We start from the raw sequence: 17,023 nt of genomic DNA, 5'->3' as shown, positions 1-17,023 counted from the left end.
ATGACACAACCATTATGGCAGAAAGCAAAGAGAAACCCTTTGATAAGGTGAAAGAGGAGAGTGAAAAAACTGGCTTAAAACTCAACATTTAGAAAACTAAGATCATGGCATCTGGTCCCATCACTTCATGGCAAATAGATGGGGAAACAATGGAAACAGTGAGAGACTTTATTTTGGGGGGCTCCCAAATCACTGTGGATGGTGACTGTAGCCATGAAATTAAAAGACTTGCTCCTTGGAAGAAAAGCTATGACAAACCTAGACAGTGTATTGAAAAGCAAAGACATCACTTTGCCAACAAAGTTCGTATCATCAAAGCTATGGTTTTTCCAGTAGTCATGTATGGATGTGAGAGTTGGACCATAAAGAAGACTGAGTGCCAAAGAATTGATGCTTTCAAACTGTGGTGCTGGAGAAGACTCTTGAGAGTCCCTTGGACTGCAAGGAGATCCAACCAGTCAATCCTAAAGGAAATCACTCCTGAATATTCATTGGAAGGACTGATACTGAAGCTGAAGCTCCAGTACTTTGGCCACTGGATGCGAAGATCTGACTCATTGGAAAAGATCCTGATGCTGGGAAAGATTGAAAGCAGGAGGAGAAGGGGACAATAGAGGATGAGACGGTTGGATGGCATCACTGACTCAATGGACATGACTTTGAAACAACTCCAGGAAATAGTGAAGGACAAGAAAGGCTGGCATGCTGCTGTCCATGGGATTGCAAAGATTTTACTTGCGGTTTTACCTGGACAAAATCAAGGTAAGTACTTCACCTTGCTGCTGTATTCCCAGCAGTTAGGCTAGTGCAAGGCATATAGTACCTTTTTCGCAACGGGTTTGCCACCAGGACACAGGTGTTGTGAAAACCACCGTTAAACCTAAGCCAAAATGGGACAGGAGAAGACCCACATCAACACTGTTGTCATTGGGCACGTAGATTCAGGGAAGTCTACCACGACTGGCCATAAATGTGGCAGGATCGACAAGAGAACAATTGAAAAATTCTAGAAGGAGGCTGACGAGATGGGAAAGGGCTCCTTCAAATATGCCTGGGTCTTGGACTAACTGAAAGCTGAACGTGAGCATGGTATCACCATTGATATCTCCCTGTGGAAATTTGAGACCGAGAAGTACTATGTTACCATCACTGATGCCCCAGGACACAGAGACTTCATCAAAAACATGATTACAGGCACATCCCAGGCTGACTGTGCTGTCCTGATTGTTGCTGCTGGTGTTGGTGAATTTGAAGCCGGTATCTCCAAGAATGGGCAGACCCATGAGCATGCCCTTTTGCCTTACACCCTGGGTGTGAAACAACTGATCGTTGGCGTTAACAAAATGGATTCCACTGAGCCACCCTACAGCCAGAAGAGATACAAGGAAATTGTTAAGGAAGTCAGCATCTACATTAAGAAAATTGGCTACAGCCCCGACACAGTAGCATTTGTGCCAATTTCTGGCTGGAATGGTGACAACATGCTGGAGCCAAGTGCTAACATGCCATGGTTCAAGGGATGGAAAGTCACCCGTAAGGACGGCAATGCCAGTGGAACCACCCTGCTTGAAGCTCTGGATTGCATCCTGCCACCAACTCGCCCAATTGACAAACCCTTGCGTTTGCCTTTCCAGGATGTCTATAAAATTGGTGGTATTGGTACTGTCCCTGTGGGTCACATGGAGACTAGTGTTCTCAAACCTGGTACGGTGGTCACCTTTGCTCCAGTCAATGTAACAACTGAAGTGAAGTCTGTAGAAATGTACCATGAAGCATTGAGTGAAGCCCTTCCTGGGGACAATGTGGGCTTCAATGTCAAGAACATGTCTGTCAAAGAAATGTCCGTCATGGCAATGTGGCTGGTGACAGCAAAAATGATCCACCCATGGAAGCTGCTGGCTTCACAGCTCAGGTGATTATTTTGAAGCACCCAGGCCAAATCAGTGCTGGATATGCACCTGTGCTGGACTGTCACACAGCTCACATTGCTTGCAAGTGTGCTGAGCTGAAGGAGAAGACTGCTTGTCGTTCTGGGGAGAAGCTGGAAGATGGCCCTAAATTCTTGAAATCTGGTGATGCTGCCATTGTTGATATGGTTCCTGGCAAGCCCATGTGTGTCGAGAGCTTCTCTGACTATCCTCCCCTGGGTTGTTTTGCTGTCCGTGACATGAGACAGACAGTCTCTGTGATTGTCATCAAAGCAGTGGACAAGAAGGCAGCTGGAGCTGGCAAGGTCACCAAGTCCGCCCAGAAAGCTCAGAAGGCTAAATGAGTATTATCCCCAATACCTGCCACCCCAGTCTTAATCAGTGGTGGAAGAACGGTCTCAGAACTGTTTGTCTCAATTGGCCACTTAAGTTTAATAGTAAAAGACTGGTTAATTATAACAATGCATCGTAAAACCTTCAGAAGGAAAGGAGAATGTTTTTGTGGACCATATGTTTTGTGTGTGGCAGTTTAAGTTATTAGTTTTTAAAATCAGTACTTTTTAATGAAAACAACTTGACCAAAAATCTGTCACAGAATTTGAGACCCATTAAAAAAAGTTTAATGAGAAACCTGTGTCTTCTTTTGGTCAACACTGTAACTCCCTATAGTACTCCTTTGGTAAGAGTTGCTCATAAGCTATTTCTGGTAAAACAATTTTCAAATTATGGGTTTGTATTTCTAGGGTGGAGCCTCAGGTTTGTTAACCTTGTGTTGAGAACTCATCTGTTTTAATAACAACTTAAGCATTGGTGCAACACTTTCTAGATTAGGACAGATAAGCAAAGAGTATGTTTTATATGTAAGCTAGTTTGTAAGGTCAGATTCTATAGTATAAAAGCTCCTGTTGCATATAAAATTTTGTATGGTTACATAAAAGAATAAATCTTATGTCATTTAGTTTCCAAGTTATGAGGATGTCCATTCACATTTATAATAAGTTCAGTTCAGTTCAGTTCAGTTCAGTTCAGTCGCTCAGTCGTGTCCGACTCTCCGCGACCCCATGAATCACAGCACGCCAGGCCTCCCTGTCCATCACCAACTCCCAGAGTACACTCAAACTCATGTCCACAGAGTCGGTGATGCCATCCAGCCATCTCATTCTCCGTCGTCCCCTTCTCCTCCCGCCCCCAACCTTTCCCAGCATCAGAGTCTTTTCCAGTGAGTCAACTCATCTCATGAGGTGGCCAAAGTATTGGAGTTTCAGCTTTAGCATCAGTCCCTCCAATGAACATCCAGGATTGATCTCCTTTAGAATGGACTGGTTGGATCTCCTTGCAGTATAAGGGACTCTCAAGAGTCTTCTCCAACACCACAGTTCAAAAGCATCGATTCTTCGGCCATCGTAGTTAATCTAAAATGTGAGGCTTAAACAGTATTGAGTACTGCCCTGCTAGAGTTAACTGTATACAGGTTCTAGGAAAAATAAAAGATGCTGGAGGCTAAAAAAAAAAAAAAAAAGAAGGCATACAGCAAGCATTCAGTGAGGATCTGTTGACTGAATGTTCAGTGAATACGCGAATAAGGGTTGAATCACGTATCTTCTATATACCAACAACCAGATTTAGAATTTCTATTCAACTTGAGAAATGTTTTTAATTTTTTTCTCTAACTGCAATATCAGTTAAACTATACACACACACACACACAAATTTTGTATATTTTTAAATATTTTTAAAGTACCCAGGTGTTCCCGTCTTGAAAGTGAGAATCCTAGGTACTTTTTGCTGGTTCTCAGTGGTTCCAGATAAGGGTGGATTGAGTTTCTACTTTGCGCAGGAGCACAAGAGCTTAAACAAGATTTGGAGAAGTTGAAGAGTGGAGGAGAAGTTTGAAAAGCCAACTTAAAGATAATAAGATGAGCATAAAGATAACCAAATGAACATAAAGATCACCCACAACACCATCTACTGTAACTTTTATGCAACAATGAACTCATACTGTTATGGACCCAGGTTCTTGGCCTCCTTAATCAATAGAAATTGATAAGAGTCCAGACAAGAAATTCAGGCAAGGCTTTATTGGGGGCTCCTGCTGCAGCAGGGCACAGTGAGATCCATAAACAGGTTCCCGTGCTCGCTCACTGAGGTGGGGTGAGATTGTTCCTTTTATGGGGTGAGAGTAGGGTGTGTCCGAGGGTTGGGCTGAAGGGGTGGCTTAGGTGGTCTGCTCATCCCTTTGGTGGTATTGCATGCAGTATCCTGCTTTTGCTCCCAGCTTCTCAGAAGTGGCGGTTGGTCTTTTTGGTCTTTTCATATCTTGTTGTCCATTTGTTGCTTGTTGTTGTTTAGTTGGTAAGTCATATCTGACTCTTTTGAGACCCCATGGACCGTAGCCCACCAGGCTCCTCTGTCCATGGGATTCTCCAGGCAAGGATACTGGAGTGGGTTGTCATGCCCTTCTCCAGGGGATCTTCCCAATCCAGGGATCGAACCTGGGTCTCCTGCATTGCAGGCAGATTCCTGACCGTCTGAGCTACCTGGTTTAGTTCCTTCTAGTTTCTTTGTATTTTGTTGCTGAGAGATGTTTGTCCAGGTGCAAACACTGCAGCAAAGTGATTCAGATCCCAGGTCCCAGCCTGTCTCAATGCCAGACATATGGTCCTGCAACTTCTTAAAATCACATCCTGGCCCTGTTTTCAGGTCTGCAAATATGGATCTATCTCATTCTTTTGTATAGGCATTTTCCATCATATTTTGTAGCATAATTTATGTAGGCATTCTGTTATTGATGACGTTTTAACAGTTTCCCCTGTAACCTGCTGCTATAGTGCATACGTTTGTACATATATCTTTATGTACTTGTGACACCATTACTTTAGGAGAAATTCTTGAGGTTAGATTTGTTGCTATCAACTTTTTCTGCAAAATGTTATACTTGTAAGTCTTTTAATAACTGGGAATGCTTCTTTTCTAGAACTTTTGCCTATATCAGCTCTTAACCTTTTAAATTTTTGCCGATAAGCAAAATGCCTTCTTACTGTTTTTCAAAGTTGCATTTCCATATTTATTGTCCAGGTTTACCCTCTTTTTCCATATCTACTGGTCCTTTGTGTTTATTTTTGTGTGAATTGCCTATTGCATCATACAGTTTTCTATTAGATTGACTTTTTCATATTCATTTATATAAACCTATTTTATATTTGGATTGTTAATCCTTTATTTCTAATATTTTGCAAATGTTTTATCCTACTCTGCCACTTCTATTTTTATTTATGTATTCTTTGCTTTAATAAAGCATTTAATACTTATATAATGATATTTATTAGGTTTTGGCTTTGGAATTTTGAATTTTAAAGCTTTCCCAACCCCAAACTTAGAAAAATAATGCCCAAACATTTTCTCTTAATATATTTCAAATTTTGGTCTTACATTTATATCTCTAATCCAGGTGAAATTAATTTTTGTATATAAGCTAGCACCTATTTTCCTTATATATGGATTCCTGATTGCTTTAACACAATTTACTTCAATCCATTTTCTCCCTAGGATTTAAAATACTATCTTTAGTATATATTAACTTTCTACTCATTCCTGAATTTCTCGAGATTTTGCTCCTATAACTGGTTCACCTGACAGTGTTAATCTTCTCATTATAACTCACTTTCCAAACTATCTTGGCTATTTTCACTCATTTATTCTCTCAAAAGGACTCTAAAATCAATTTGTCAAGTGAAAAATTAAACACACATATGAAATGACTGGGATTTACATTGAATCATCTTAAATTTATATATTTAGTGTTTCCATTTGGCAGTATAGCATATCTCTTTATTTAGACACTATTTCATGACTCTCAATACAATTTTAGAGTTTGTTAGGTATTCTAATATTTTTATTGCCCTTTTGGGTACCGCTTTCTACAATAACATTTTTCATTACATACATTAAATAACTAAATGTATCACAGATTTTTTAAAGTGTTGATTCAGTTTTGAAAATTGTGGGTTATTCTTTTAACTTTTCAGCATTGGATTTACTGCTATTTTGTTTGAAATTGTTTGCATGTATGTGAGTAATTAATAACTCAGCAGCAGTTTTCTTTCAGTGCTATCACTTCTAGCTCTGATGTAAGAAATTTGTTCACCTTATGGTCTCAATAATATGGAAATTACCTATTAGATATACGCTGAGCCTGGCACCCTTTCAAATGGTAGATCTTTGAGAAACTTTCATTTTACTCTTTGGATTTCAGTCTAGTTGACTTTTTTCTTGAGCATTTTTCCCATTTTACTTTGGTTATATAGTCATTCGCTCAAACTTGATTTTCAAATTTTTAACAAAAGGGACGCAAAATGCTACTTAACATTATTGGAACCTATTTCATAATTGTTGTAATTCTTTCCTATTTCATTCCTAATGTAGTATTTTTTGTTTATTTTCCTCATTTATGATCTTACTTTAGTATATAAAGTATTTATCCATTATACTCAGGTATTTGAATAAGCTTATTTTAATCTCACTTATCAATTTTTCTTAATTTTTGTTTTCTTTATTAATCTTAGCTTTTAAGTTAAGTATTTCCTACTATTTCTTTTGGTTTATTTTGTATTATCCTTTCTCTTCTATTTCTAGTTTGCTTAAGTTTTTACTATGAATGTATGTTTGGTTTTATCAAAAACTTTTTCTGCACCTGTGGAGATAATCATATGGATATTTTTATCTGTTATTATGGTTCCGCTGATTTTTAGATTTTAAAATAACATACCCCAGGAACAACCATCTTGAATTATCCTTTTTATATAATGTTGAATTTAGTTTGCTATCTTTTTTAAAGATAATTTCCTTCTATGCTCATGTGGGATATTGGTCTGTAATTTTCTTTTCTACCATCGAAGTACTACTAACCAAGCCCAACCCTGCTCAGCTTCTGAGGTCAGGTGCATTCAGGACAGAGTAACTATAGACTATCATTTTCTTATCTTAGAACATCTTTGGTTTGGAGTCAGAATAATGGAAGCGTTTTTTCCTCTTGTAATTTCTGGAATAATTTCTGTATAAGTGATGTTATTTCATCTTTCCATGTTATAATTCATTGATGAAGTCATTTGGCCTGAGTTTTCTCTGTGGGAAGTTTGTTGACTACTTCAATTTGTTCTATAGATGATGGTGATGATGACAGAAGCCAATCTACATTATAGCTTATTACATACCAGGCATTATGAAATGTGTAAGAATATGGAGGTCCTTACCACAGCATTATGAAATCTGTGCTCTTATTCCTCTCATCGTTAGATACAGTAGCTAAGTCTCAGAGAAGTTAACGAGCTTGCAGAATACACACTCCTAGTAAGTAGTACAGCGAGGCTTCAGATTCACGGCTTTCCTGTTCTAGAATCAGAACCCACCCGCCGCACGCTGACCTTGGATTTTTCTTTCTAGTCGTTGGCCCGGGGGTAGGACGCAGAATCTCCCACCCATTCGCTTCTTCACTCACCCGCTCACTTCCTGCCGTCGTGTAATAAGCATGCTAAGTGCTCACCATGGAGCCTTGTGTGTCAGACTCTGTGTACCAGGCATGCTAACTAGAGACCCAAGAAATGAGGTGGGTACACAGGATTTGTTACTGAGGATGAGTGCAAATATCTTCTGTTTGCCTTCAGAGAGAGTTTTCCAGATAGATCCTCAGGAATGCTCACCTTTGACAGTATTATAATATTGTTTGCAACTTTTCCCCATCTAACTCTCCCAGAACCACCTTCTTACCCCAAAACACACAATTCAATACTTCCCCAGTGCTTAAGAGACTTTTTTTTGAAAGACTTTTTGATGTGGATCATTTTAAATGTCTTTATTGAACTTCTTATGATACTGCTTCTGTCTTCTCTTTTGGTGTTTTGGCTGCAAGGCATGTGGGATCTTAGCCCCTGACCAGGAACTGAACCCGCAACTCTGCATTGGAAGATGAAGTCTTAACCATGGGACCACCATGGAAGTCCCAGAAACTTTTCACCTGAGTGCCAGTTCAGATTAGCACCATCACTAAGATGCCAGTTTCCTTGACAAGTAAACACAGAAAGTACACAATCTCAGACCCTATAGGCCAGCTGCCATGGTAGGCAAACCCAAGTGTCTGATGTGGAATTTTCAAGAAGCAAATGAAACTAAGTCTGCAAAATTTCCTTAGCAATCAAAAACATAAATCCCCTCTTCCAATGCTCCCCCAGTGCTTTTTGGTTCCTCAGAACTGTCATGAAGTGCTAAAGTTTTACAGATATCCCAGTGTTTATTTTCTCGCTGTGTAAGGTGAAGACAGAATGAAATCACCATTGAGTCTGCAAGGGGGTTCTCAATACCATTTTTCTTCTATTTGGAACCCTATGTTTCTTTTCTTTGAATATTTTTCGGTTGGGTTAAAGGAGGCTAGAGTTGAAAATGTTCTTACACTTGAAAAAATAGCTGTTGCCTGAAAGGTTTTTCCCGGTTTGAAAAATCATGCAGCATATTGCCAAAGAAACAAATGGATCACAGGAAGTGGAAGCCAAGATCTAAAAACAAACAAAACAACAACAAAAAAACTCACCCCTAACATCTGCTTAAGTGTATGTCAATGCTTGGCAGGAAACATGAGCCTACATCTGTCTGGCTGTCTAGACCCACACCATGCAATATGCAATATGCAATAGATCACCATGCTGTGATCCATCCAACCGGGAAGAGGTCCCAGGAAGAGACAGCAGTCAGCTTGTGCCCAGTGATTCTTCAGATTGTCAGGAACTCGGTTCTGAGACGTTCAGACGTAGAGAACAAACTTATGAAAACCAAGGGGGGAGAGGAGGGGAAATTTGGAGATTGGGATTGACATATATACATTATCGATAATATGTGTAAAATGGATAGCTAATGAGAACCTGCTGAATAGCACAGGGAACTGTATTCAATGCTCTGTGGTGACCTAAATAGAAAGGGAATCCCCAAAAGAGGGGATATATATCTATGTATAGCTGATTCACAAACTAACAAAACATTTGAAAGCAACTATAATCAAATAAAAAATTATTTAAAATGAAGTTTGGCTGTAAGTTTAAAAATCTGCTGTCAAATCTTCTGAATAAATTACTGCAGACTATCAGATGGTGATGTAGATAACTTTAAAATATAAAGAATCCTTACAACTATCTTTAATTCATGACTTCAAGTTATAGGTGAGAAAACTGAAGGACAAAAAGGCTAATTAATTTGACTAAGAGCCAAATTCTAGGTAATGGATATTTCCGACCAGGATACTGACAAAGATACCACATTTTGAAATCACATATTTCTTTTCTTTGAATATTTTTCAGTTGAGTTAAAGGAGGTTATAGTTGAAAATGTTCTTACACTTAAAAAAATTAGTACACACGGAACAGTTCCCTTGCTGCAGAAATGCTTCATGGTACCCCACTCCAACACATCCCCTTTCCTCCTGCCTGCGTTCATTCCCTCCTTAACCCCTGACAAAAGATCAGTAGTTTTCTACTTCTGTGATTTGATTATTTCAAAATGTTATCAAATGGAAATATTTGTAGTAGCTTCTTATGACTGGCTTTTCAGCACAATTCTCTGGATTTCATCCAGACTACTGGCTGAATTAATACTTCATCCCTATTTACTGCTGAGTACTATTCCATGATACATGTTTCATGGTTTATTTAACCATGTATCAGTTGAAGGACATCTGAGTTGTTTCCAGTTTACAGTTATTATGAATAAAACTGCTATAAATACTCTTGTACAGATTTGTATATGAACACAATTCTTCATTTCTCTGCATAAATGCCCAGGTGTGCAATAGCAGAGTTGTATGATTATTTGATTTTTCTTAAAGAAACCACTAAATTGTTTTCCAGAGTGACTGAACAATTTCATACCCCCATCAGCAATGTATGAATCATCTGGTTTCTCCACATCCTGCCAGCATTTTGGCATTTTCATTATTTTTTATTTTAATCATTCTGATAGGTGTGTGGTGATACTTCACTGTGGTTTTAATTTGCATTTCCCTCATGGCTAATAATGTTGAACATCTTTTCATGTGCTTATTTGCCATCTGTATATCTTTGGTGAAATGTCCCTTCATGTCTTTTTCCCAGGTTCTAATTGGATTGTTTGCTTTACTGTTTTAAATTGAGAGCAACTCATATATTTGAGATGCTAGCCTTTGTCAGAGATGTTCCTTTCAAAATGTAGCTTTTATTTTCATTCTCTTTACAGGGTTCATTTTTAATTTTGATGAGGTCAAACTTACACATTTTTCTTTTTGGATAATGATTTTACCTGCTCCTAGATCCTAAAAATTTTCTCCTGTTTACATCTAAAAGTTTTCCTGATTCACTTGTCAGTCCAGTATGAATTTTGAGATAATTTTTTATAACATGTGAGGCTTAGGTAAAGTTAGTTCTTTTGTTTGTGTGCTCCACTTGTTGAAAAGGCTAAATAAACGCCATCCATTAAAATGCTCTTAGACCTATAAACAGCCCAGCTTGGCATATCTGCATGAATTCTGTTCTATTGCTGGGCTGCTCACTCTCATCTGTTGGTCTATTCTATATATTCCACTGCCGAGACCAAGAGTCTTGATTACTATAGCTACACAATGTCTTAACGTTGGATATAGATTGATTCCTACCAGTTTATTTTTCTATGTCAAAATTTTTTAGCTACTGTATAGCTAAATTGTGTGCATGTTTCCATATAAATTTTGGGATAAGTTTGTCTATATCTATAGAAAAATCTTGTTGGAATTTTCATAGGAATTTTGTTAAATCTGTATGTCAGTTTGGGGAACTGACATCTTTAGTCTGTTGGGTCTTTCAATCCATGAACAGGGTGTGTTCTCCAGCTATTTCAGGTTTGTCACAAATTTCTTTCATCAGAATTTTGTAGTTTCCTTCATACAGATTCTAAACATGTTTCATCAAGTTTGTATCTAAGTGTTTAATTTCCTTTGAAGTAGTTATAAATGATACTGCTTTAAATTTTGCCTTGTACATGTTTCTGGTTAGTAAAAATGCAACTGATTTTTGTGCGTTGATCTTAAAAATCAGTATTTTTAAGAAGCAATTTTATTTAACAAATGTTTGTTAGTACTGTGTGTAAGTCACACCGAATCATGGGGGATATTAAAGTGTAGTTAATTACTGCCTATATTTTGACTGTGTACAAACCACGCAATTTATCCATAGCAGAAGTTTAAGTGAAAAATAGAAGATATAAGTTAAGTCCACAAGTCACACAGCACACTTGAAGAGCAGATGAGAAGTTGTGCAAAGAGCCAGGAAGGAACTATTGGGGAGAAGAGATTGAGGAGCACATCAGGGCAGGGATTTCAGGATACCTGGGTTCTAACTGCCCTCCAGATTGTTTCTGTGGCTCAGACAATCCTTCCAATGACAAATGGTTCATGTGTTATGAACCATTTCATAACACATGAACCTTTCCCCCAGCAACATATTTTAGAATCCAGTGAAATTATGTTCATGGACATGTTTTTGAAACACAGAGACATTACAACCACATTCGGCTAGAAAATGTTCTCCTCTTATGATTTAAATAAATAACAAAGAGTCATTTTCCCTTGGAAAATGCTTTTAAGCTTTAACACAAAGGTAAAATGTGTCTGATCAAGGTAGTCTCTCTACAAAGAGTCCTATTTCTGGGGACCAGGAGTTAATTACATCCCACCATGAGGAGTGAGTGCCCTTCCATCCAGGCCAACTGGGCATCATTACAAGTGAGTAATTGCACCGCTTTTCATCAGTTGCCTAAATCATTAGAACACAAGATTATTAAACCAAGACCTACCAATTTAGCTGCTCAAGGATGGAGTCTATTAGACCATCTGCTACCTTATCAACACCAGACACAGCAAGTCCAGGCAACTTTATATCCAACATGTAGCACCTACTGCTTCCAACTGATCCATATACTCTTTTTTTAAGCAATGGTTATTTAATTGCTGGAGCTAACAAGCAATCCAACAACTGCTTCTCGGCTATGAGTACAATCTGCCAAAAGCGGACTGTGGGATTCAGAAAGAGCCTACGCGCAACGTAAGATTATTTCCTGTCTTGTTGCTCAGGCTGGAATCTAGAAAGACTATTTCAGGAAGGTGTGAGTGCGACAGGGAGCAGAGTGGTGACCTCATCTTCTCAGGGAAATTTCTCTCACTACGGGGAGGCTTAGGTGTCTCCAAAAGGGGAATAGCAAAAAAGAAATATGGAAAATAGAAAAAACATGCATTTATTTTTAACTTTTCTGAGGCCTTTCTCTCTCCTTGACATCTCTTCTCTCTGTGAAGGCAGATATCATTTCTGTGTTGTTAACTGTCATACTCAGTACCTGGTAGGTGCTTAAAAAGTAGTTCATAAAGACATGGAAGCAACCTAAATGTCTGTCGACAGAGGAATGAAGAAAATGTGGTACATATACACAGTGGAATATTACTCAGCCATATAAAAGAACAAAATGATGCGATTTGCAGCAACATGGATGGACCTAGAGATTATCAAGGTAAGTCAGACAGAGAAAGACAAATATCATATGAAATCACTTATATATGAAATCTTAAAAAAGGGTACAAACGAATTTCTTTACAAAACAGAAGTAGAGTTACAGATGTAGAAAAACTTATGGTTACCAGGGAATGGGAGGGAGGAAGAGGAGCTTGAGATGAACATACACATACTATTACTTACAAGATAGCCAACAAGGACCTGCTGTATAGCACAGGGAGCTCTACTCGATATTCTATATGAGAAACCGATATGAGAAAAGAATCCGAAAAAGAATGAATATATGTGGATGTGTAATAGCATCACTGTGCTGTACACCTGAAACTAACACAGCATTGTAAACCAACTATGCTCCAATAAAAGTTTTAAAAAGAAAGGAAAGTTGCCTAAATGCATATTTGGGTAAACAGATGAATGTGGGGAAGAGCGGAAGGAGAATGCGCGTGTGAAGTTTGATGTCAGGAGGAGGAAAGGACAGCAGGAAGCGCACCAGTCAGCATGGTCACTTCCACCTCCTCTGGGAACTTCTGAGAACCAGGAAGTCCGGCAGAAGGAATTTGGACGTGCTAGCGTAGATTTGGGGGCTTCCCAGGTGGTGCTAGTGGTAAAGGACCCTCCTGCCAATGCAGGTGAGTTGTAAGAGACAAGGGTTCAATCCCTGTGTCAGGAAGATCCCCTGGAGGAGGGCACTGGCAACCCACTCCAGTATTCTTGCCTGGAGACCCACATGGACATAAGAGGCTGCCAGGTTGCGGTCCTTACGGCTGCATGGAGCCAAATATGACTGCAGGGACTCAGCACGCAGGCACTGATTTACAGTGCTGTCTTAGTTTAAGTGTACAGCAACTTGATTTACTTATACATACATTCTTTTTCAGATTCTTTTCCTATTTAGTTTATTACAGAATATTGAGCATAGTTCCCTGTGCTGTTCAGTAGGTCCTTGTTGATTACCTGTTTTACGCATAGCAGTGTGTGTGTGTTAATCATCACGGTTGTGTTCGAACTTCTCAAGTGCGCCTGGCTGAGCGTATAGCACATACTGGCCACTGCAGCCTGACTGGTGGGAGAACCTTGCTTGCCTGTTTCCATAGTTGAGGGATAAGCAACCTCAGTCTCTGCATCACTTTCCCCTGAGCTCTTCCAAGTTCAAGGAGGTAATTCACACTTCATAGATTCCCTTCTGATCCTCTTCAAGAGTTAATGGATAAAAGGGTATCCACTTTAAGAGGATGCCACCCTTCATATTACTTTAGTCAGATTGAATTAAAAATGTGTTTGAGACATTCGAAAAGAGTGCTGCTCTAACAGAGAGTGGGTCTTTTGGTGTCAGGCAGATTGGGCTCAAATCCAGCCTCATTCCTTATAACCCTGTGACCTTGACAATTCTTGGCTTCCTTTTCTCTGAAATGGCGGTGATGAGGTGGCTGAGAGAACTAGATGTGTGTGAAACCATTTTAGAAAATGCCTGGCATTTTGGTGAGTACTCGTAAGTGGAGGTGATTATCAGTTTTTTCACTGAATTCTTGGGTAAGAAGCAATTACCCAAGGGAACATTTTACTCCCTGACAATGAATTTAAAGCATTGTGTTCCACAGTAAAACAAACCCAGAGTTATATAAGAATCAAAATATGCAAGAGTTTTTATCAGATATTAGGAGACCTCAGAACGCATCTCGGGTTTGCTTCATGAGGCTTGATGCTACTCCTGTCTGTTTGGGGGTCATGTTCACTGCACTCTGCTCTTGGGGTAGTTTGGAGGAGGAGCTTGAGAAGCACTGTAAGAAAGTGACAGGTAATCCATAAAGCATCAAAAACTACCAGTTGAAATGAGGCATCTGATAATCTGCTAAGTTTCTTCAGCACTGCCTAGAGCCGGGCACCGGATACAAATGGACAGAACAGGAGTAAATGTGGTCAGCTATGTGCCAGGCTGCCTCCCTCCTCCCAGGCCAGCACCATGCCTCTTCCTCCTCCCAGCCCTTCTTTCCACAAAAGGTTGTTCTCATTCCCTTGGGGGCCTGAGAAATCCTTTTAAGACTGCTTGACACAGTGAGTTTAATTCCTCCAAAGGTACATGAAGGAGAATTTCAACAAGTCCCTGGAGGTTTTCAAGTGAATCCCAGTCACTGGTATTCTCCTCCCAGAGACAGTGACAGCTCTCAGTCCAAACACTCGGCTACCATGTTCTTAGAACTTCCATGAGCATAAGGCTTCATACTGCCTGTAAGTTTCTGTTAAGCTAGTGCTTAACCTTCTTAATAACTATTCCTAGGTATATCTAACGGAGAAGGCAATGGCACCCCACTCCAGTCCTCTTGCTTGGAAAATCCCATGGATGGAGGAGCCTGGTGGGCTGCAGTCCATGGGGTCGCTAAGAGTCAGAGCCAACTGAGCGACTTCACTTTCACTTTTCCCTTTCATACATTGGAGAAGGAAATGGCAACCCACTCCAGTGTTCTTGCCTGGAGAATCCCAGGGACGGGGGAGCCTGGTGGGCTGACCTCTATGGGGTCACACAGAGTCGGACGTGACTGAAGCGACTTCGCAGGTATATCTAAAAGTTGCACATTATTGAAATATGTTTATACTAGGAAAGCTATTTGAAATAAAATGATACCAACGCCCTCATCAAGATAACAGTCAATGCAAACTCTTCTTGAAAACCAATGAGTGAACCATGTAGAAAGCCAGTGGCACCAAATGATCTCCGGGTATAATTAGCTCTGGATCTGTAGAGTATAAATGGCACATAGTAGGCAACTAAGGTTTTGTGGATTTATTTATTCATTCAACGAATACTCACTAAGAGTCTGTGATAGGCCAGGTGAGTTGCTAAATAGATAGATGGATGAATGGGAGGAAGTTGGATGGATTTATGATGGTTATATCAGTGGATGGGTGATTCTCCAAAGTGTAAGGCAATTAACACCTGATTTAAAGCAAGCACAATACTACCCTAGAAAAGATCAAGGGTAGACAGCATATTCTTTTTAAGGAAGAAGGTCAGATCTATAACCATTTGGACTCAGACTATTTCAGATGTAACTTGGGCTCTGAGTGGAGTTTCTTGGGTGTTTGTGAGCATTAATCACAGTAAGAGTTATGAGTAATTTCAAAATTATTAGGTAAAAGCTTTTCTTTGATATTTACCGCCAATGGACAGATTCCTTTAGTACTCCCATGGGGTAAATGATTTCATCTTCTCATGTTAGAGACTTTCCAAGGTCTAATACGTTGGAGCAGAACCAGCCTTCCAAGAAGAAACTTTGAAATTTCTGTTATGTTTTATATTTTGAGTATTTATAAAGCGTGCCCAAATTTTGCTTGTGGAAAAATCACCATTTATCTTAGTGATTTGCCTGTGCGTGTTATACAGTGTAGTCGATCCATTAAGAATGTCAGCTTCTTGAAGACAAGGACTTCCTGGCTGTTCAGAGAAGCGCCTTCACAGTACCTGGAACTTTGCTGACTGAATGAATCAGTTAATTAATTCAAGGCCAGGTTTAGTTTCATTACTGCTATTGTGACATTTCACCTTGCGACACGTTAGACCGTCCTTCCAATGCATTGTAACCCTTTTTATCTTTGCAGCTCTACTGTAGCCTTGATAGTAATAGCAATCCTTATTCAAAGAAAAAAAGTAAAAGCAATAGGAACAGAGAAAGCAGATTAAAGTCAGTTGTATTTAAGCAAAATCAGAAGAACTGTGTCACACCAGTCTTTTCTTTCTCCTGATCACAATAACAGAGGCTCTAATATGTTTTAGAATCAAGTTATTCCTCATCACTTTCTCAGATTAAGTTGGAATACTTACCTTCAATATGTATGGATTTTCTTTGTCTAATCTAGAAAATTTCTAGGCAGAAATACCTTTTAGTACAAGTTCAAATGTTAGTTGGTGCTCTCTCCTTGTAATATCCCAGCATGGAATTGGACCAAATTCCCCATTTTTCCCAGCTATAAGCAGTGCATTCTACAGTCGTAAAGAAACAGTTTTAGTGGATATCTTCACACACAAACATGCCCCCCTGCCCACCCACTTCCCGCCGCCGCCCCCCAGGTCTTATTAATGTGGAGCCCTACCCAGGTCATAGGATCAAATCTCTGGAACTGACCAAGCCCCATAGCAACTGTTGCCATGAGCCTCCAAACTTAAACTGGCCAGTTCCCTGAACCCATATTAGGTAAAATACCCACCCTATTACCCATCTATAGCATCCTAACCAATCTCCTAATGCCACCTCTCCAGTAGCAATTTTCTCTGTCTTAAGGAATTGTCTGCTAGCCTGCGAAAGGGTCCAACTCCCCCTTGAGCTGGTCAACAGCTTCTCCCACTCTAATAAACTTTATTCTCTTCTCATCCTGCCTCATGTCCGGAAATTCTTTTCCTACTCAAGCATGGACCACGACAGTCAGTTTCTGGCCTGGAATTGTGTAATCTTCATCCATCAGGACAATGGCTAAAATAATGTACCTGGATCCACTTATACAGACTAAATCCTATCCTCCTAGAATTCTTGACCAACTTGCTAGATTATTTAT

At 39.5% G+C, this 17,023-nt stretch overlaps 1 pseudogene; it reads left to right on the top strand.

Moving 5' to 3' along the window:
* The first annotated feature begins 853 nt into the window (after positions 1-853).
* On the top strand, positions 854-2,581 carry LOC129548198 (elongation factor 1-alpha 1 pseudogene; annotated as a pseudogene).
* Positions 2,582-17,023: the final 14,442 nt, after the last annotated feature.

Source organism: Moschus berezovskii, chromosome 24, assembly GCF_049115385.1.
Source record: "Moschus berezovskii isolate FMDL1 chromosome 24, NW_MosBer_1.0, whole genome shotgun sequence".
Lineage (NCBI taxonomy): Eukaryota > Metazoa > Chordata > Mammalia > Artiodactyla > Moschidae > Moschus > Moschus berezovskii.
Note: the sequence above shows the minus strand (reverse complement) of the source record. Positions and strands in the feature narration are given on the sequence as shown.